This window comes from Mustela lutreola, chromosome 2 (genome assembly GCF_030435805.1).
Source record: "Mustela lutreola isolate mMusLut2 chromosome 2, mMusLut2.pri, whole genome shotgun sequence".
In the NCBI taxonomy this organism is placed as follows: Eukaryota; Metazoa; Chordata; class Mammalia; order Carnivora; family Mustelidae; genus Mustela; species Mustela lutreola.
Window position 1 is genome coordinate 68,841,903 of NC_081291.1, and position 23,283 is coordinate 68,865,185.

The following is a 23,283-nucleotide window of genomic DNA, read 5'->3' on the forward strand; positions in this document are numbered from 1 at the left end:
AAGTTTGAAGGCTGGATCTTCCTCTCTCAAACACAAGCATACTTGTTTCAACCAATCTAGTTTGGATAGAGTTTATGGAATTAGAGTTCACCAAGAAAAGGAAAGAAGCTTCTTATTTCATCAGTTCTCAGTCTTTAATGACAGTAGACACTTAAATCCTCTCACTATAAACAGGGGAACTATTTCTCAGATGTGTTTTGCACATCTTCCTGCTGGATATATTCACCACTATAGTGTGGGTAAAATCTAAGAAGGTCTTTCTGTTTAAGAAATGTTTAAGAAAGTTTCTTTTTGCTCTTCTTTTTTTGTGGTTATTGGTTATTAACTTGAGTGTGACACAGTGGAATATTGCAATAAGTTATGAAGTGTATCTCAATTTGCTGCTAATAATGCTTAAATATCAAGTTTTGCCAGTTACTTTAAAACTACATTAAAGTCAGTGTTATTTCTCTAGCAGTGTCATTCAAACTTGCATTCTAACAGGCTTTCTTAAACAGAAAGTAAAGAGGGAAATCTTAATATTTTAAAGTTTTACTTGGGGATGTTTCACGCATATGAAAAATTTCTGACCCGTCACAGGAAAGAAAAAAAAAATCTTTCGGAACGACTTGTCTTGATTATTAGAGAACACAAGAAGTTCCTATCTTAAATGGAGAAGTTGTTAAATAAAATGGAACTCAGAACAAGAGGTTCTGAGTGGATGGAAGATATTGGCACCAATGTCAAAGAGGACAAAAATGGATGAACACTAGTAATGAACAAGAACACTGCATAAATAGATATGCTGTCCCATGTGGCACTTAGCTATGCCAGGAAAAAAAAGGTCATGACAAGAAAAAAAAAAATGTAAGTATGTAACTTGTCCAGAATCTACAGGTCTATTGTGAAAGCGGAAAATAGTGTTATGAGTAGGAAAGATACATACACCTGCCAAGTGGATTTTTGAACTAGGCTAGAGAACATTTAGGTTAAATAAAATAAAGAGAGAGGGCAGCACAGTGGGATCACTGAGGCGAGGACTACTCATGCAGATGGAGGCTGGGTTTTGGGATGTTGGTCATAAAACTGATACAGAGGAAGATACTGCAGTGGTGAGGGACCTCAAACACCTTTTCAATTGCTTGAAATTCTCATTTTCCTAAAAGCACTGCCACTGATAATTCTTGATGTGCCTTCTCCCAACTTCATCCCTTAGGTAGGAGAAAAAACTATTTTAGGCCCAGATCTAAGCACTAGAGGGGAATGAATAGACCCGAAGGAAGTTACAGTTATCTTGGGATACAGTGTATGGGGCACGGTCAGAAATATCACCTGGACTTCAAAGAGAAAGACCTGTAAAAATTCAGAAATATAGAGGGTACAATCTCTGTGGCCCGAGTCTCTTAAAGAAATATTGTTAAAGAAGTATGGGCTCATCCACAGGAAAAAACACTCAGTTATTCCACTGGTAAATAAAATTTGGTACAGATTAATGTGGCCACACAGGCAGCTCTCTAATAGGGTCAAATTCTAAAAGACCATGAATTAGAAATGAAACAGAACAGGACCTGAGGCTCATGGACAGTGGCAGCAAGCACTTGTTTGTTTTTGTTTTTGTTTTGTTTGTTTTTAGGCAGCATACTGAAATCCTGTCACTGCTGCTGTGTGGGATATACTGTTTGCAGGGTACTCAGCTTGGTGTGGCCTCGACCCAACATCCTCTGGGGTTGGTCATAAGGTGGCACTAGAATAATATTCATCAGTGATTATTTTGCTCTCATTGTCATTGCCTTGCAGGGTGCTCAGGGTTCATTTCAGATACCCAGTCTCTAGAAATTGATTGCTCTGCAAGTTTGCTCCCTCAAATATACGGCGAAATGTATTCCAGTATTTTCTACATACCAGGAAAAGGCTGCTCTCCATATTTGAACTGAGGGCTCTGAAACTGTGGCTTTTCTTCCAGGCTCTGCTCTCCTGATGTGGGCAAATAAGAGGATCTTGTTCAGTTTCCTAACTGAAAAACTTGTGTTAGAAAAATGGACACCTTCAAATTTTCTGTGTAAGGTCACTTTGCATATCCCTCCTTGTTGGCCTTAGCACCTCTATAATGTTTTGTGTGTGACGATTGATTAATGTTTCCCATGATATTAGTGCAAAGACATAGTTGTGTTTCCACTGAATCAGGCCCAATATGGCACTGGCAAAATCAAATTATCTTTTTATGGAGTTCTTTTTCTTTCCTTCTTTAGTATTTGTAAGTTCTTGGGGTTTTGTTGTTGTTGAGTTTTTTGTTGTTGTTTCTTTCTTTACATGGAGGTCAGGCACAATTATCTGTCAGTAAAATAATGAACTATGATTTTTATCAAAGGACAAACGGATGATTTGTTGAAAAAATCTTTTTCATTATATTTTAATTTCTAAAAAATTAAAAATTTGATACATGATAAAGAACCTTGAAATAAGGATGAAATTTTAAAGCATGATAACCAAACAGCTCTAAATCCATGAACTGGACATTATCTAGAATGTTATCTAGAATATTTTCAGTATTGTGGAAACCTTTCCATGAGCTCCTCCAAAGTACTATCCCATATCTTCACTGCTAAATATCATTACTACTTTGGTTTTTGTCTTGTCATGTCTCTTTTTAAATGGCTTGACACCATATATATACATTTTCAAATCGATATCTTCATAATTCCTTTTTTTGGGATTTTTATGAAGAAAATTTAAAAATAGCCATATATTGTCTATACTTTCTTGAACATGCTCTTTTGAACTCAATACTATTTTTCTAAGTTTGGTTATGTTTTAGAGATAGCAGTAGTTCATTTCTTCACACTCCTATAAAATGTTCCATTGCATGATTAACCATTTTTCTATGACAAACATTTGCGTTGTTTCTGGTTTTCAAATACTTTAGGCAATGATGTTTTGAGCATATTGGCGCATATTTCAGTGTACTAATTGTACAGGAGTTTTTCAAGGATACATACTTCTGAGTTGATTGGACAGATCACAGAATATGTTCATGTGCAACTTTTGAAGAGTAAAGTCTACTATGTAGCCCAAAACATAAATATATTTTAATTAATACTACATGTAACTCCATGATTATGAGTAAATGCACTTATTTACATATTTGAACACCAAATCAAGACATTATGCTAAACATTTTTAAAATATTTTATTTGAATACTTTATAGCATTAATGGTTCTGTATACTCATGGATTAAAACAAACAAACAAGAAATCTGATTTTGTTCAGGCTGGCCAGGCTCCAGGTGATAAGGCAAATTTAATGAAGTCAATCATAACAATCTTTTTTACCTTCTATCAGGCATTTCTGGATAAACATAGAGAAGAAATAGTGAAGAGAGAAAAATTATCAAACACATGAAAACATTCACTGATTTTGAAGAAACGTACAAAAAATGATTCCAAGAATCAGAGATAAATAATATGTTGCATGATCCTTCAATTACATATTAATTTGTATCTTGTTCTAGTATTTGTAAGTCTTAGATGTTCAACTTCAGTGAAATATGTGATCTAGTCCAGTAAGAATGAACTGATGTCAAAATAATTCAAATTCCTTGTTTATCTTTATTGACAAAAAATAGATAATCCATAACAACGCTACTTAAAATCTTTTCTCCTCAAACCCAATTCTATCATTCCTGAACAGCTACTCGTTACTTAGTCCCTCTCAGATCTTCCTCCAAATTTCTTTTCTTCCCCAACTCATTTTTATTTTTGTTTTTATTACTTTATTTTGTTTTTATTACTTTATTTATTTTATTACTTTATTTTTATTTATTACTTTTATTTTTTTATTACTTTATTTTTGTTTTTATTACTTTATTTTGTTTTTATTACTTTATTTTCATCATTCTATCTCTATATCCTTAGGTAAAAAGGCACTTGTAGGGTTTGGTCAGCACTGTCCTAGAATATAAAGGGAGGAAGTCTTTTCATATTTATTGAGACATGTTTTTTTTTTTAAATTGAATTTATAGTATCAGTTGGCTATATATTAATTTTATAACAGAGAACAATAAAACAGTTTATTTATGAAAAAAAATTCAAAGAATTTTTCCAATCCTCAACTGATCACTGTGCTAGTGATTTCATTTTTTTTTTAATTTTTTATTTTTTATAAACATATATTTTTATCCCCAGGGATACAGGTCTGGGAAATCACCAGGTTTACATACTTCAGAGCACTCACCAAAGCACATACCCTCCCCAATGTCCATAATCCCACCCCCTTCTCCCAAACCCCCTCCCCCCAGCAACCCTCAGTTTGTTTTGTGAGATTAAGAGTCACTTATGGTTTGTCTCCCTCCCAATCCCATCTTCTTTCATTTATTCTTCTCATACCCACTTAAGCCCCCATGTTGCATCACCACTTCCTCATATCAGGGAGATCATATGATAGTTGTCTTTCTCTGCTTGACTTATTTCGCTAAGCATGATACGCTCTAGTTCCATCCATGTTGTCGCAAATGGCAAGATTTCATTTCTTTTGATGGCTGCATAGTATTCCATTGTGTATATATACCACCTCTTCTTGATCCATTCATCTGTTGATGGACATCTAGGTTCTTTCCATAGTTTGGCTATTGTGGACATTGCTGCTATAAACATTCGGGTGCACGTGCCCCTTTGGATCACTACGTTTATATCTTTAGGGTAAAATACACGATAGTGCAATTGCTGGTCATAGGGCAGTTCTATTTTCAACATTTTGAGGAACATCCATGCTGTGTTCCAGAGTGGCTGCACCAGCTTGCATTCCCACCATCAGTGTAGGAGGGTTCCCCTTTCTCTGCATCCTCGCCAGCATCTGTCATTTCCTGACTTTTGATTTTAGCCATTCTGACTGGTGTGAGGTGATATCTCATTGTGGTTTTGATTTGTATTTCCCTGATGCCGAGTGATATGGAGCACTTTTTCATGTGTCTGTTGGCTATCTGGATGTCTTTTTTGCAGAAATGTCTGTTCATGTCCTCTGGCATTTCTTGATTGGATTATTTGTTCTTTGGGTGTTGAGTTAGCTAAGTTCTTTATAGATTCTGGACACTAGTCCTTTATCTGATATGTCGTTTGCAAATATCTTCTCCCAATCTGTCAGTTGACTTTTGATTTTGTTAACTGTTTCCTTTGCTGTGCAAAAGCTTTTGATCTTGATGAAATCCCAATAGTTCATTTTTGCCCTTGCTTCCCTTGCCTTTGGCGTTGTTCCGAGGAAGATGTTGCTGCGGCTAAGGTCGAAGAGGTTGCTGCCTGTGTTGTCCTCAAGGATTTTGATGGATTCCTTTCGCACATTGAGGTCCTCCATCCATTTTGAGTCTATTTTTGTGTATGGTATAAGGAAATGGTCCAATTTCATTCTTCTGCATGTGGCTGTCCAGTTTTCCCAGCACCATTTATTGAAGAGGCTGTCTTTTTTCCATTGGACATTCTTTCCTGCTTTGTCGAAGATTAGTTGACTGTAGAATGAGGGTCTATTTCTGGGCTCCCTATTCTGTTCCATTCATCTATGTGTCTGTTTTTGTGCCAGTACCATGCTGTCATGATGCTGACAGCTTTGTAATAGAACTTGAAGTCCAGAATTGTGATGCCACCAACGTTGGCTTTCTTTTTCAATATCCGTTTGGCTATTCGAGGTCTTTTCTGGTTCCATATAAATTTTAGGATTATTTGTTCCATTTCTTTGAAAAAGATGGATGGTACTTTGATAGGAATTGCATTAAATGTGCAGATTGCTTTAGGTAGCATAGACATTTTCACAATATTTATTGTTCCAATCCAGGAGCATGGAACATTTTTCCATTTCTTTGTGTCTTCCTCAATTTCTTTCATGAGTACTTTATAGTTTTCTGAGTATAGATTCTGTGCCTCTTTGGTTAGGTTTATTCCTAGGTATCTTATGGTTTGGGGTGCAATTGTAAATGGGATGGACTCCTAATTTCTCTTTCTTCTGCCTTGCTGTTGGTGTAGAGAAATGCAACTGATTTCTGTGCATTGATTTTATATCCTGACACTTTACTGAATTCCTATATAAGTTCTAGCAGTTTTGGAGTGGAGTCTTTTGGGTTTTCCACATATAGTATCATATCATCTGCGAAGAGTGATAATTTGACTTCTTCTTTGCCGATTTGGATGCCTTTAATTTCCTTTTGTTGTCTGATTGCTGAGGCTAGGACCTCTAGTACTATGTTGAATAGCAGTGGTGATAATGGACATCCCTGCCGTGTTCCTGACCTTAGCGGAAAAGCTTTCAGTTTTTCTCCATTGAGAATGATATTTGTGGTGGGTTTTTCATAGATGGCTTTGATGATATTGAGGTATGTGCCCTCTATCCCTACACTTTGTAGAGTTTTAATCAGGAAGGGATGTCAAATGCTTTTTCAGCATCTATTGAGAGTATCATATGGTTCTTGTTCATTGTTTTATTGATGTGTTGTATCACATTGACTGATTTGCGGATGTTGAACCAACATTGCAGCCCTGGAATAAATCCCACTTGGTCGTGGTGAATAATCCTTTTAATGTACTTTTGAATCCTATTGGCTAGTATTTTGTTGAGTATTTTCGCATCTCTGTTCATCAAGGATATTGGTCTATAGCTCTCTTTTTTGATGGGATCCTTGTCTGGTTTTGGGATCAAGGTGATGCTGGCCTCATAAAATGATTTTGGAAGTTTTTCTTCTTTTTCTATTTTTTGGAACAGTTTCAGGAGAATAGTAATTAGTTCTTCTTTAAATGTTTGGTAAAATTCCCCTGGGAAGCCATCTGGCCCTGGGCTTTTGTTTCTTTGGAGGTTTTTAATGACTCTTTCACACTCCTTACTGGTTATGGGTCTGTTCAGGCTTTCTATTTCTTCCTGGTTCAGTTGTGGTAGTTTATATGTTTCTAGGAATGCATCCATTTCTTCCAGATTGTCAAATTTGTTGGCGTAGAGTTGCTCATAGAATGTTCTTATAATAGTATTTCTTTGGTGTTAGCTGTGATCTCTCCTCTTTCATTCATGATTTTATTTATTTGGGTCCTTTCTCTTTTCTTTTTGATAAGTCGGGCCAGGGGTTTATCAATTTTATTAATTCTTTCAAAGAACCAGCTCCTAGTTTCGTTGATTTGTTCTATTTTTTTTTGGTTTATATTTCATTGATTTCTGCTCTGATCTTTATGATTTCTCTTCTCCTGCTGGGCTTAGGGTTTCTTTCTTGTTCTTTCTCCAGCTCCTTTAGGTGTAGGGTTAGGTTGTGTACCTGAGACCTTTCTTGTTTCTTGAGAAAGGCTTGCACCGCTATATATTTTCCTCTCAGGACTGCCTTTGTTGTGTCCCACAGATTTTGAACCGTTGTATTTTCATTATCATTTGTTTCCCTGATTTTTTTCAATTCTTTAATTTCCCGGTTAACCCATTCATTCTTTAGAAGGATGCTGTTTATTCTCCATGTATTTGGGTTCTTTTCAAACTTCCTTTTGTGGTTGAGTTCTAGCTTTAGAGCATTGTGGTCTGAAAATAGGCAGGGAATGATCCCAATCTTTTGATACCGGTTGAGTCCTGATTTAGGACCAAGGATGTGATCTATTCTGGAGAATGTTCCAGTGCACTAGAGAAGAATGTGTATTCTGTTGCTTTGGGATGAAATGTTCTGAATATATCTGTGATGTCCATCTGGTCCAGTGTGTCGTTTAAGGCCTTTATTTCCTTGCTGATCTTTTGCTTGGATGATCTGTCCATTTCAGTGAGGGGAGTGTTAAAGTCCCCTACTATTATTGTATTATTGTTGATGTGTTTGTTTGATTTTGTTATTAATTGGTTTATATAGTTGGCTGCTCCCACGTTGGGAGTATAGATATTTAAAATTGTTAGATCTTCTTGTTGGACAGACCCTTTGAGTATGATATAGTGTCCTTCCTTATCTCTTATTATAGTCTTTGGCTTAAAATCTAATTGATCTAATATAAGGATTGCCACTCCTGCTTTCTTCTGATGTCCATTAGCATGGTAAATTCTTTTTCCACCCCCTCACTTTAAATCTGGAGGTGTCTTTGGGCTTAAAATGAGTTTCTTGGAGGCAACATTTAGATGGGTTTTGCTTTTATCCATTCTGATACCCTGTGTCTTTTGCCTGGGGCATTTAGCCCATTAACATTCAGGGTAACTATTGAAAGATATGAATTTAGTGCCATTGTATTGCCTGTAAGGTGACTGTCACTGTATATGGTCTCTGTTCCTTTCTGATCTACCACTTGTAGGCTCTCTCTTTGCTTAGAGGAGCCCTTTCAATAATTCCTGTAGAACTGGTTTGGTGTTTGCAAATTCTTTCAGTTTTTGTTTGTCCTGGAAGCTTTTAATCTCTCCTTCTATTTTCAATGATAGCCTAGCTGGTTATAGTATTCTTGGCTGCATGTTTTTCTCGTTTAGTGCTCTGAAAATATCATGCCAGCTCTTTCTGGCCTGCCAGGTCTCTGTGGATAAGTCCGCTGCCAATCTAATATTTTTACCATTGTATGTTACAGACTTCTTTTCCCGGGCTGCTTTCAGGATTTTCTCTTTGTCACTAAGACTTGTAAATTTTACTATTAGGTGATGGGGTGTGGGCCTATTCTTATTGATTTTGAAGGTTGTTCTCTGAACCTCCTGAATTTTGATGCTCGTTCCCTTTGCCATATTGGGGAAATTCTCCCCAAGAATTCTCTCCAGTATACCTTCTGCTCCCCTCTCTCTTTCTTCTTCTTCTGGAATCCCAATTATTCTAATGTTGTTTCGTCTTATGGTGTCACTTATCTCTCAAATTCTCCCCTCGTGGTCCATTAGCTGTTTGTCCCTCTTTTGCTCAGCTTCTTTATTCTCTGTCATTTGGTCTTCTATATCACTAATTCTTTCTTCTGCCTCATTTATCCGAGCAGTGAGAGCCTCCATTTTTGATTGCACCTCATTAATAGCTTTTTTTATTTCAACTTGGTTAGACTTTAGTTCTTTTATTCCTCCAGAAAGGGCTTTTATATCTCTCGAGAGGGTTTCTCTAATATCTTCCAGGGTTTTTTCGAGCCCAGCTAGAACCTTGAGAATTGTCATTCTGAACTCTAGATCTGACATATTACCAATGTGTGTATTGATTAGGTCCCTAGCCTTCGGTACTGCCTCTTGTTCTTTTTTTTGTGTTTAATTTTTCCGCCTTGTCATTTTGTACAGATAAGAGTATATGAAGGAGCAAGTAAAATACTAAAAGGGTGGCAACAACCCCAGGAAAATATGCTTTAACCAAATTAGAGGAGATCCCAAATCGCGAGGGGGGAGAAAGGGGATAAAAAGAGGTTCAAAAAGGAATTAAGTAAAAAAAAAGAAAAAACAAAGAAACAAGAAAAGAAAGGAATTTTTTAAAAAAGAAAACAAATAAGAAAAATATAAAAAAGAAAATATATATATATTAGATAAACTAGTTAAAAAACTTTAAAAAAGAATAAGGTAAAAGTTACAAAAAAAAATTTACCAGAAGGCGAGAAGAAAAACAAAAAATGAAAAAGAAAAAAATTAAATTAACTGGAAGACAAAAAAAAAAATCACCGGGAGAAAGCCATGAGTTTCGTGCTTGCTTTCTCCTCCTCTGGAATTCTGCTGCTCTCCTTGGTATTGAAACCGCACTCCTTGGTAGGCCAACTTGGTCTTGGCTGGATTTCTTGTTGATCTTCTGGGGAGGGGGCCTGGTGTAGTGATTCTCAACTGTCTTTGCCCCAGGCGGAATTGCACTGCCCTTACCAGGGGCCGGGGTGAGTAATCCGCTTGGGTTTGCTTTCAGGAGCTTTTGTTCCCTGAGCGCTTTCCCTAGAGTTCTGGAGGACGGGAATACAAATGGCGGCCTCCTGGTCTCCGGCCCGGAGGAGCCGAGAGCCCAGGGCCCCACTCCTCAGTGTGCCCTCAGAGAACAGCGCCCAGTTACTCCCGTCTGCCTGACCTCCGGCCGCGCTCCGAGCTCACCGAGCCTGCGACCGGTTCAAGGTAACACCAAGCTGTGAGCTTACTGTCGGCTCTGTCTCTGTAGCCGGCTTTCCCGTTCCAATAACCGCAAGCTCTGCGACACTCAGACACCCCCGATCCTTCTGTGACCCTGCGGGACCTGAGGCCACGCTGACCCCCCGTTGGCTTCGCCCTGGTTAAGCCTCTGGAGCGATGTCCCTCAGCGGAACTGACTTTTAAAAGTCCTGATTTTGTGTGCCATTGCTCTGCCGCTTGCCGGGAGCCGGCCCCTCCCCCCTGGGTCTATCTTCCCGTCGCTTTGGATTCACTTCTTCGCCGGTCCTACCTTTCAGAAAGTGGTTGTTTTTCTGTTTCCAGAATTGCTGTTCTTCTCTTCTATCTGCCGATGGATTTTCATGTGCTTGCAATCTTTAGATAAGCTATCTAGCTGATCTCCGGCTAGCTGAAGTAGTCGCAGCCTGCTACTTCTCCGCCATCTTCTATTGAGACATGTTTTATGACCCAGATTATTGTCTGTCTCAGTCAATCTTCCAGGTATGCTTGGAAAGAATGTGTATTTTGCCATTGTTGGGTGCAATGTGTTATAAATGCCAATAAGGTTGAATGCCTTGATATAGTTCAAGTTTTCCATATCCTTACTGATATTTCTCCACTTGTTCTATCAATTATTATGAGTGGAGAACTGAAATTTTGTTGTAATGGGGATTTATTTCTTATATGATTCCATCAGTTTTAAATTCATGTATGATTAAAGCTGTTTTTTAGTCACAGATGTGTTTGGAATTTTTATGTCCTCTTGAATTGATTCCTTTTTATTATGAAGTAACATTATTTTTCCCTTATCTTCATCCTTTTTTATTTTTTTTTTTTAGTTTGAATCTATTTGGTACGAACTTAATATAGCCATTCCAGGTTTCTAAATCTAGTAGTAGATGGGCATACCTTTTTTTTTTTTTTTTCATATTTAACTTATTTGTGTCTTTATATTTAAAATGCAGGTGTTTCTTATAATCTGTGTTATTACTTCTTACTTTTTCATTAAATCTTAAAACCTCTAGCTATTGAATGGAGTACTTAAACCTTTTATATTCAGTGTGGCTATTGGCATGGCTGTGTTTAAGTCTGTCATCTTCCTAATTTTTTCTGTTTATCTTTTCTTTTTTCTCTGCATTTTCTGCAGTAATCGAATATTTTCTTTATATAAAATTTTATCTTTTATGGATGTATTTCCTAAAACTCTTTTTTAAAAATTTAAGAACCTCATTTAGTGTGTATAGTATAGATATTTAAATTATCATAGTCTTTCTACAAGTGATATCATATCCCTTTATGTATAGGCTAAGAAATTTATAGCATTGTGCTTTCTTTTTTTGATTTCCACTTTTAATTTTACACTTTTATCAATTATTTAAATATGTTGGTAAGTAGAATCTAGCTTGATAGATAAAATACACAGATGCTCATTGTAGCATTATTTAAGAGTGAAAGTAAGACAATTTCATCTCTAACACTTTAGCAGTGTGTAACAGTGTACAGAACTAATCATGCAATATAAATTGACATGTGAAGATAAACAGACACAAAATGTGAACAGATAAAAGCATATTAAACATTAATGTGGATATATGATTCTTTTCTGCAGTTTTGTAAAAAAAATTAGAGACACACTCAAACATATGATTAGAGCCACATGAATTTCATGTGTGAAAAAAGTGCATAAATCTTTAGGCAGATAAATTATAAAAGACTAAAATATGATGCAACATCTTAATTTAAAGAAAGATAAAATAAATGGCTATGGAAAAGTGTAGGAAATGATTAAAAAGAAGCCATAAAGAATAAAGTACTTTTTTTCTTCTTTTAATAGCAAACTAGGCGTAGACCAACTCTCTCACTAAGAACAACTCCTATCCCATTACTATTTGATGTTATTCTGGAGTTTCATTCATTTCAATAAAATGAACAAACTGGATATCGTAGGCCAAAATGCCTCCCCTACAAAGGAAAAAATATCCATTCCTATAAATTCTGTAAATATAAAACCTGTAAAGTAAAACCTGTAAATGCTACCTTATTTGGAAAAGCAGGTTTTTAGATATGATTAAGAATCTTAAAATGAAGAGATCATTCTGGATTACCTGATTGAGTTCTAAATATAATGAGAGTGTCCTTGTAAGAGAAAGGCACAAGGAGATTACACAGGCAGAGGAGGAGAAGGCAGTGTGAAGAAAGGCACAGATAGGTGTGATGGAGACACAAAGTAGCCACCAAAACCTTTAGGAAGTAAGTAACAGATTCTCCCCCTAGTGCCTGTGAAGGGAGCAAGGCCAGGCTAATACCTTGATTTCAGCCCATTGATACTGATTCTAGATCTCTGGCCTCCAGAACTGTGAGAGAATAAATTTGCTTTTTATGTCACCATGTTTGTGGTAATTTGTTACAGTCACCATAGGAAGCTAACACTCTAGAAAATAGGTATAAGTACTGGAAACAAGAAGACAGAAATGAAAATTATTTGCAAATGATCTTTGTATAGATATCCTCCCAATGCAATTGATATAGATATCCTCCCACAGTTCACTAAGACAGTTCATGTACAAATAAAAAGACAAAATTAAATAGGTTCTACGCACAGAAGTGATTAGTCATTAAACAAATATAATAAATTATAACAAATATATATAACAAATTATATAAAGATATAATGACAATAGCACTAAAGATAAATCAATAAAATAATACCTTAAGATCAAACAATACATACTGAAGATTTATATGATTAAAATTATTTAAAAATTTTAGGAAAATTAAGAAGATTTTGATTAACAGTATTCTCTAAATCAGTCTATATGTATGTGAAACTCTAGTTAATATCTGAACTGGATTCCTTTGACTGAAAAAAAAGAAGATTCTGAATTTTTATCTAGAAGAAAAATATCTAAGATTTACCACAGCAGGGGCACCTGGGTGGCTCAGTGGACTAAAGCCTCTGCCTTCAGCTCAGGTCACCATCCTAGGGTCCTGGGATTGAGCCCCGCATGGGGCTCTCTGCTCAGCAGGGAGCCTGCTTCCCCCCGCCCTGCCAGCCTCTCTACTTGTGATCTTTATCTGTCAAATAAGTAAATAAAATCTTTTAAAAAAAGATTTACCACAGCAATTTAACAAATGGAATATGTTAATAAAATAAATTTTCATGACTATAAAATAATATATCCTTTCAATTTTAAATCTTCATATCATCATTGCATTGAGACAAGAAAACAATGGAAAAAAACGAATAAGTCTAGAGATAATATGTTTTAATCATCTTCCTTCACCCCATTGGTGATGGAGGAATTTCTATGGGGTTGTGAGGTAGTTGAACACAGGATACTTAGCACCGGACAAATATGTCACTGATAGGTTACATATGCTCACATATTTCTTCAGAAGAGAAAAATGCTGCACCATACAGGGCCACATGGGGGTTGCACTCAAAAAAGAGTGAACAGCCAAAGGCTATAGGAGGTAGATGGTATAGTATTCAGTGGGTGCAGTACTCCTTAGTTTATACAGGAAGACATGATTGGTGTGTTTGAATAATTCCACTGCTGCTTCATGAAACACATTATTACTCAGGTATAAGTGGGAACTCTGCCTGTCACCCTTGATAAGGTAGGGTTGATAAGTAGGGTTGTTGGGCATGGGGACTCAGGGAGCACCATGGGGAAGGGATCTTATGGTTTGGTTAGGTCACTTGAGGCTCTCCTGTTTTACCAGATGTCAAGAAAGCATCTAATATGTAATATGGCTGTTTGTTTGTTTATTTATTTATTTATGCTTTTGCTACATGTCTAATGTGGTTGGGGGAAGGTTTTTTTCATTTGGTCAAAAGTGGAAGCTCTGTAATCTTGCTGTGCTGCTCTCTCAGCACAGTCACTGTAATTGAGGACAGTTGAAGGATGCCACACCAGTTCTGAAATGGCACAAATATGACACACAGTTCTACTCACAGTCCTTGCCCAGAACTAGACATGTGGCCTAAAGGGGGACTACAAAGGGGACTTAGAAATTGTTGGAACATAGATACTTGGGAAAGAACTATATCTGAAGTCTAATTTATTCATGTTCACACCTGGGTATGAGGGATGTCTATTCTGGGTCCTGTACCTTCAGGAGCCCAGGATTTCTTGAGAACACACACACCCACACACTGAAGAACATAATGGACCCCAATGTCATGGGAAATGAAGGGCTTTGTGCTTTAGAGCACGACTCATAATTCTTAACCTCCACTCTCATGACTTAACACAATTTCAGGTTTCAGGTTGGGAGAGGCAGGAGTGGAACTTTACTCCAGTAATTCTGCCCTTGGACTAGAGACAAGAGGCAACTGTGTTCAACTACCATGAAAACGTTTTGCATTGCAAGTATGAAGATGGGTATTGCTTCAGATTGCAGGTGGAATTTGAGCAGTGGAAGCACTTAGGTAAGAAAAAAGACAAATTAATTAACATGTCAAATCTTTCCTCTGGGTGTGAATTTAATGCTGTGTATATATACTAATATATATGTATCTAATATATATATTATAGTAGTAACAGGTTCCCAGTATTGCCATGTGTCTGCTTTGTTGCTACTTGAGGTTTTCAATTAAGGTATCTACTTATATGTCATAACACTGTTTGTCTATTTGCAATAATTACACCTAATGGCTCTACAACATGTTGCAATATTAAGCAACTTCTATTATTCTTAAATTTATATATACATCAGGATTGCCAGATAAAATATAGGACAGCCAGTTACATTTGAATTTTAAATTTAAAAAATGGGTAATTTTTTTAGAATAAGTACATCTTATATAGTATTTGGGATATACTTGTACTAAAAACTATGACTGTTTATCTGAAATTCTAATTTAATGGAGTGTCTGATATTTTTATTTGATAAAATTGGAAATATGCCTGAAGGACAATATTGATTGTTTACATTGAAAACTAGATGGATATTTAAGGCTAGAATTGTGAATAGTGTTTTGTCTAGAAACATACTGAGTATGATTTACAAAAATTTCAAAATATAAATGCAAATAAACTTCATTACATTTTTGTCCAAAATTGTGATTTTTAAATTTTTAATAGGAAATGATGAATACCTTAGAAGAAAAATAGCATTCCTGAAAACATACACTGTTTTTTGATTATTTATATTTATTTCATATTCAAATTGTCTGTGCTTTGAATATACATCTACTTTATATTTTAATCTTTTATATCTATCACTGTTGTTACTTGAACATAAATTAGGGGACAAATTTTGCATAACAACATAAGAAGGCAAAAAAAGCAAATTTTATAGAATAAATATATATTGATTTATATAGTAGATATATATCTTCATATTATTAGTCATTTGAACACTGTTGAGCCATCTGTAGAACACCTAGACATGAACAGTAATTATTAAATTCAGCTGTCTTTGATATTTTTTATTTTCAGTCATATAAGTATATAACTTTCCATACTAATGGTCATCATATATCCCTTTGTTACCTGCTTCCCACATATTAAAAAAACACTCATTTGTCATGGGAGACAATCACAAATACCAAGTAAACCAACACATTTATTTCCATATCTAGGACCTCTCAGTGATATGTAGTAATTATTATATCAAGTCCAAAGGAGCTCCATTCAATGTTCCAGAAATTCATAAATTTAAAGAAATTACCTGCTGCCCCTTCCTCCATCCCCCCCAATATGCAGAGGTTGGACAAGGAGAGGATAACCACAATAAACATCCTCATTTGGGAGGTATAAAAACGAGAGACCCCAGTCACAGGCTTGTAACAATTTTGAAATCCTTCTGGGTAAACATTCTTAGAGACATTTTACTCTCTGGGTACAGAGAATTCTTTGTCTTGATTCTGCTCTTGTAGAGAAGCAACCTTGTCTTTCCTCCTTGTCTCCAGGTGATGCCCTCTGGGATGTTCTTCACCTTCTTCTTCCTCTCCCTCCTCCTCCTCTTCCCCTGCCCCCTCCTCCTCCTCCCTCCCACCCCTCCTCCTCCTCCTCCTCCTTCTTCTTCGACCCTTCTGGAAGGTCATGCAGCTTTCTTGTTGTGACTCTTGCCAGCAAAAAATTTGAGAGTAAGAGGGTCATTTTAACTCTCAAGCTCTTGATGGTTTGTTTGGTAGTAGCTATTTGAAAGCTTAGGAGGCTTCTTGTATTTTGACTTCAGTAATTCCACATGCTAACAACTATACTGCCTATTCTCTTCCTTCTCATCATCCTCTTTTTTGTCTTCATCGTCTTCTCTTTCTTCTCCTACTCCTTCTCTTTTGACCCCTTCTTTTCCTCTCTCTTGCTTCCAACAGGCTATCTACAATTATAGGTATGACAGTTATGCCATTTGTCTAACTTTTGCCCTGAAGCATGTCAAACTACTGAGAAATTTTAACAATGGGTCTATAGGCTGCACTCTTGTTTTGATTTTTGATTACATCATTTGAACTGAGTGGACAGCTTTGCTGGGGATTTTTCCATTCAAAACCTCTTAACTCGACTCTAAAAGCAGTCTGCTTTTTCAACATCAGAACCTCTGCTTTCTTTCATTTCTTCTCACCATCTGATGTCTAGTTGCCAAGCCATAGCCTCCTCAGCTAGGTTTTGGTTATAGTCATTTCTCTCTTCTGGTATAAATTTATTATTAGTATGGCAACACTACTTTATGCTTTCGATTCCTGTATCCAAGAACTATTAGGTAATGTGATTTAACTCAACCTCCTACCTGATGAAGAAAATAAAAATCCAGAGATTTTATGTCACTTCACAAATTCACATCATTTACGATGTTAAGTGTAAAGGATTGGAACCCACATCTCTCCATATGTTGGCTAGTGTTCTTTCAGTTTTATTATGAGTCTGCCTTAGAAACTGTGGTTCTCCTTCCTGATTGCATTAGTCAGGTGTGATATTGTATTTGTTCTCCAGTCAAGGAATTATTTTGAATAATGAAATATCAAAGTCTTCAAACTTCCATATATATGATGAAGTAGATACCTTCATTGGTACACTGGCTTCTCTTCATGGGAGCCTTTCTCAGTTGCCCCAGGCAGTTACTGCCACCACCATCCAACCTCCCAGAGCACTCCACACAGGGCTTGTTCCCATTAACAAAGCATCTCGCTTACTTTTACATTGGACTATAAGCTCCCCAAGGGACAATCCTCTATCTTCTTACTTTTTATCAGCCCTTGAAATAGTGCTTGGGACATAGTAAGGACATACACATATAGAAAAAGTAGAGGTAGCATTAAAAAATCTAAAAATGTGTATGAAGCAACAGATGGGAGATAAAATTTTAGAAGTGGGAATTCTGGTTACCACATTTTAATTCTCTTCTCTCCCAACCTCTTGTGTTTCCAAAGGATTTTTTTTCCCTAAAGGATCTAACATTACATTGATCCCTACTAAGGATATGGCTAGTAATTTTTAGTTAACTAATAAACCACTTATCATTTTACCTATTATAAAGAATTCAAGATAAAATAATCTTTCTAATGTGTGTGTTCCTCTTAAAAATATATATAGGTAGGTAGGCAGGTAGACAGAAGTTTTTTAGAGGAATTTATTGGTATTATGATTTTTTAAAGATTGTTTTTATTTATTTCACACACACACACACACACAGAGAGAGAGAGAGAGAGAGAGAGAGAGAGAGAGAGAGAATACAAGCAGGGGTAGTGGGAGACAGCAGGTAGCCCAATGCTGGGCTCAATCCCAGGACCCTGGGATCATGACCTCAGCTGAAGGCAGATGTTTAACTGACTGAGCCACCCAGGCACCCCTGGTATTATGATTTTTAAGAGGAATTTATGGGATTATGGTAAAGCTAATTTTGATAATGATGATGATGATAATAATAATAATAATAAATTACTGGATATAGAATGAGAAGCAAAAGGAGCAAAACAAAATGATCTGTTAAATCGTTGGTAAAACTTTCACACTTTAAAAGATGGAATTTTCTATAAATATCCTCATAAGTATATAAAAATACTATTAAAACATCAAGAGGTTGAGATTAAAATATTTTATTAGCCTCATGTTTTAATTTTGAGCAGTTTTGCTAAACTCTATGCTAGAAAAGAAGAAGAAATAGGCATTTTTGTATTTCTGCCTATCTGTACATCTCCCCAATTTTTGTTATTCAGCAAAAGAAAAGAATTGGCTATCCAAAATGAATCACACAAATCAGTGGTCTTACCTAATATTAAGCTTTACTAAAATTTAAATATGCAAGAATTAAAATGTCTAAGCAATGCAAAGAGAAGCCCCAGAGGCCATGGTTCCTCAGCTTTTCTTCCTTTATGGGACAAAATGTCTTTGAACCAGAGTAATATTTAAGGCCTCTTATTGAAATTTCCCAGAACTTGACACAATGGAAAATGTTTTAGTTTTTAGTTGTGAAATATTTCCATTTGATATTCCAGTCATATAGTTCATATGATATTCTTCAGGAACCATGTTTCATAAATCCACGTACACTAGTCTTGTCCATCATGAGCAAACCGAAGCAGGAATATTCTGGCAAGAGTATTTCGTAGATAAGGACTATTTCTTCTAACAAATACCATTAGTCTATTTACCAATGGGTTTAGTTACCAATATGTTTAAAAGAACATTAAACAGGATTAAGAGCTTTTTTCCTTCTCCAACAACATCTTCCCAATAATCATGGATCAGCTGTTCTAACTTACTGCTTCTCAATCCATTTTTTCATTTCCACAGTCGACATATAAATTAGTACATTCTGCCCTAAATATATAATTAGTTAATCTTATTCCAGTCATCATGGTTTCTTTAATAAGGATTGTATATTTTAATTCATCTCTTGATTGTCTGAATTTTGTCAAATAATTATTTCAAGAAATTCTCATAGATGCTTTTTATCTTGAGATTCCCCAAGTTTAACAGTGTTGGTCAATTGCCTTGAATAATATCTTGACAGATAGAGTATTAATTCAATGTTCTCCTCCAAACCTAGTAGACACTGGTCAACTTCCTTTCTTATCTTGACTGATAATGTTTTAAGCAGGGAGGACAAATAGGTTTTAACTGAAGGGCGTACTCTATTCAGTTGGTAGCAACTGACTCCAGCAGTATACTCCAAGGTAGCATCTGGACTCTGCAGGAAGGAAGACCTTGATCAATTAGCCAAGTCTGTGAAAGGCCCAGGAGTGAAGCAAGATGGCATAACTACCTTGTGATTGCCAGGCCAGCTGGAAGTATCACCTTTTCCAAGACTGATGGCATTTTATTAGAACATTTTTTGAAAATAAAAATCTATTTGGATACAGAGGAATCCATTTCTAATGATAGAATTCTGAAAATGCAAAGAGAGGTTTTGTAATAGCTTCAAAAAATATATAGAGCTAAAATGGGAGAATTCAAAGGACAAAATGACAAATATAAAAGAAGAGAAAAAAAGCAAAGGTATCAGAATTAAATGACACAATAAATATGATAAAATAGCTCTCTAGAGTAGCTCATACTTTCAAAGAAAAAAATACATATTCTTCACAAACATATGAAACATTATAAATACAGATTATGTTCTAGGCAGGAAGGAATGGCCTATCATTAAACAAAACAAAACAAAACACCCCCCCACACACACACGTACACACACCTCCAAAACAAAACAAAATAAAAAAAACCTGACAACATATTTTCTAACCCTGATGAAATGAAATTAGAAAGCAAGAATAGATTCATGGCTAATGCCCTCCAAAAGATGTTAGGAATTTAAATCTCCCACTTTTGAATGATAAACTGGTTAAAAATGTGATAACAGAATATAGAAACTACTTAAAATGAATGACTTTTCTTCAAGCCAGTGGGAAGTATCTAAAGCTGTTCTCAGAGGGTATTTCATAGCCCTACATATAATAGATATGGATAGATAGAATAATTGAATAGTGATTATCTAAATATCCAACTGAAACGAAAAACAAGTACAACCAAAATGTAAAATAATATAAAATGATAAGATTGACTTAGAGCAATTGTATTATAACAAAAACAAATTTTTTCAGAATAGTTTATTCTTTGAAAATCAGATAATTCTTGAAGAAAATAAGAAAGAATATATAAGTAAACAGTCTGAGGAAGTAAAAAGGTAATAGTGCTACAAATACAAGGTTCCTTTCAATTTTAAAGTAAGCTACAAACAACAAATAATTTTTAGAAATTTGAAGAAATGAATATCTTAAAGTATAAGGAAACAAAATACAGAAAGTAACTGAAAAATCCCCTCCACCTCAAAAGCAAGTAAATTTTTCACTAATAGAGAAGAAGTCTAGCCCCAAACTCTCTATTCCTAAAAGGAAATCCATAGTGTGAGTAGGACATTTAGCATTAGAACTTTTAAAGGCTAACAAATTTTTTTATTATTACATTATTATTAATATATTACTCATTTAATTTAAAGTGAATAAAAATGCAATTTAAAAATAAGTAAGGAACAAACTCCTAACTATAGAGAACAAACTGATGGTTACCAGAGGGGAGGTGGGTGGGAGATGGTTGGCAAAGCTATTGGGGATTAAGGAATGCACTTGCAGCGATGAACCCTTGTACATCTAATACTAATATTACACTGGAACAGTACAGTAATATTAACTAACTGGAATTAAAAAGTTAAAAAATATGAAAACAATTAAGCAAATAATCAAAAGGAAGCCATTCTCTAGCTTTTGCCTACTCCTTCTCAGTTTCATTCTCATACTGCTCATGTCGAGGTCTTTTTCATTTAGACTCAGAAGTCAGACTGTGTAAATCAAACACAAGCCTATTCTCTACATCTCTTCTCTATGACTCTTTTCTCTTCTTCTCTGTTGTCTTAGAATTATTATTTTTTAAGACTGTTTGTTTGTTTGTTTAGAGAGAGAGGGTACAAAAAGGGGGAGAGACAGAGGGAGAGAGAGAATCCCTAGCTGACTCCCTGCTGAGTGAAAAGTCCCACTTGGAGCTTGATCTCACTATACTTGACATCATCACCTTAGCCAAAATTAAGTCAGACGCTTAACCAACTGAGCCAGCCAGGCATCCCTTATCTGATGCCTTTGATGCCCATTTTAAATAGATTTCTTCTATATCAGAGCACATATTTGGAGGAAGTTCAGCAAGACATTGTTGCTGGCACAGTGTCATTTGCCTGACGACCACTCTAGGAATGAACTTAGATGAGGGATGACCTCTTCTTGTGGTGGGGTGGAGATGTTACCTGAAATTCTACTCTCCGAATGACACTGCTCAGTGCTGATGTTAAGTTGTAGACACATCATCTTTCTTCAGTCCACTCAGCTTTTGATTCAGTAATGGTTTCTCAAACTCCTTTACATGCTCAGAACTGCGCTCCTGGCTAAATAGGTTGATCTTCACAGAAATCTTTCATTTAACCTCCATACTGCCTCCTTTTATAAACCTCAAACTGTCTCCACTTGGGTTCCCCAGAAAGCAGATTCTAAGCTAGAATTTCAGAATAATTGGGATCTGCTTCTGTGAAGGAGATGGAAAGGGCAGGGGATTGGAGAGAGAAATCCAGGGGCCATGCAGTGCTGCTGACTGCCTCAGCCAAACTTCGCGGACACATACCCATGAGGAGCCCTAACTACAACAGCCCCTCAGAGCTGCTCCTGCTGAGTGGAATGCCTACACTCTTACACTCCCACAGCCCTTAGTCATCAAGCATGGACTGGCTCAGGAAGGGCCATGACTTTGTACAAGGTGAATCCTAACAACCAAAGCAATCCCTGAAGAGCTACAAGACTGTCTGCTAATAGTCCTACCAGCAACTGGGGCAGCTATCCACTTTTGAAGGCAACTCTGTGCACCATGTCTACATGTGCACTCTATAGGCCCTACTGTATACAACCAAGGGACGATAGCAGACATTGCGACCCAAGTTTCTGCTTCCAGGACTGGAAGACTTTCTATTATATCCCAGCTCTCTCTGTGGTCTTCTCACTACAGAACATTCATCTGTGGGGGTGAGGACTGTTCCAAGTGAGTCAGGTGAGAGGCAGCTTGGTGCAAGTGAGATTAGAGAGAAAGGTTTAAATCTCAACTCTTCAGTGGTTAGCAGTGTGACTTAAAGCATAGCAATCATAAGAGTGAACATCTGTTGGATCATTATTATATACCACGACTGTGTTACATGTATTAATCTATGTGATCCTTTGTATTCTTGATTATAGGCAGTGATATCTGCTGAACAGCTTTACAATGGGAATTAAATGAGCTAACATATTATCTAAACCTCTGCATTGAATGGGCTTATCACAGATGTCAGTTTATTCCTCCCTCTTCCCCATAATGCATGAATGATCTAGATTCCCCATATATGGATTGCTTTACCATCCTTGACATATGATAACATTTATAATGGTGGTTACTATACCTGCCTTTTATGGAGAGTTTACTATTTTCCAGTCAGTGTGCTAAGCCTTTCACATAGATGCGTCAAGGCTTCATACCTTTCTCTGACAGTGATTTGATCCCCTTGAGTCTATAAGAAAAGAAACCCTGAAAAGAAACCCAGAGAAGAACATTCAGAGTCTATAAGAAAAGAAACCCTGAAAAGAAACCCAGAGAAGAACATTCATCTTCCCAAACCACCACCACCATCGTTCATCATTCCCTCTTTTTGAAAACACACACACACACACTACATTTTAATTCTTTTTTTAAACTGCCTTCTTCCTGCTTCTCTTTGCCTCCATCTCTAGACATATTTTAATTTTTTTCTTTTGTTTTATATTCTGAATTATTTCATGCTCAAAAATTACAGTCTCGGAGAGAAAGAAAAGAATCTTCCCCTTTGCAAACCTCAGCACGAGTGGGAATCCTGCCATTGAACAGTCTGTCCATGTTCAATTTTAGCATCATATAATTTCCTGCATAATTGTTTAAATGTCCTCATTCTCATCCCTGTCGCTCTCCCCACACTTTGCTATTTTTTAAAGAAAGCATCCGAACTGCATGTCTGATTCAACAGGGAATTTCACAGAGCACAAATGCCAGGCTGCATCATATGCCTCAACTTACCGCAGCACCTAGGAGAACAGTCATGCATCCAGAACAGAAGTCGTCCAGCCGCTGCTGTCTTGGGTGACCTCTCTTTTCTGCCAGCCGCTTCAAGGCCAGGCATGTGAAAATTCCTCATGTGTTTGTGTCATTCGATTCCCAAATATCACATAACCAAAAATATTAAAATAAAACTGCTCATAACATTTTCCTGAATGCCATCTGGGCCCCACT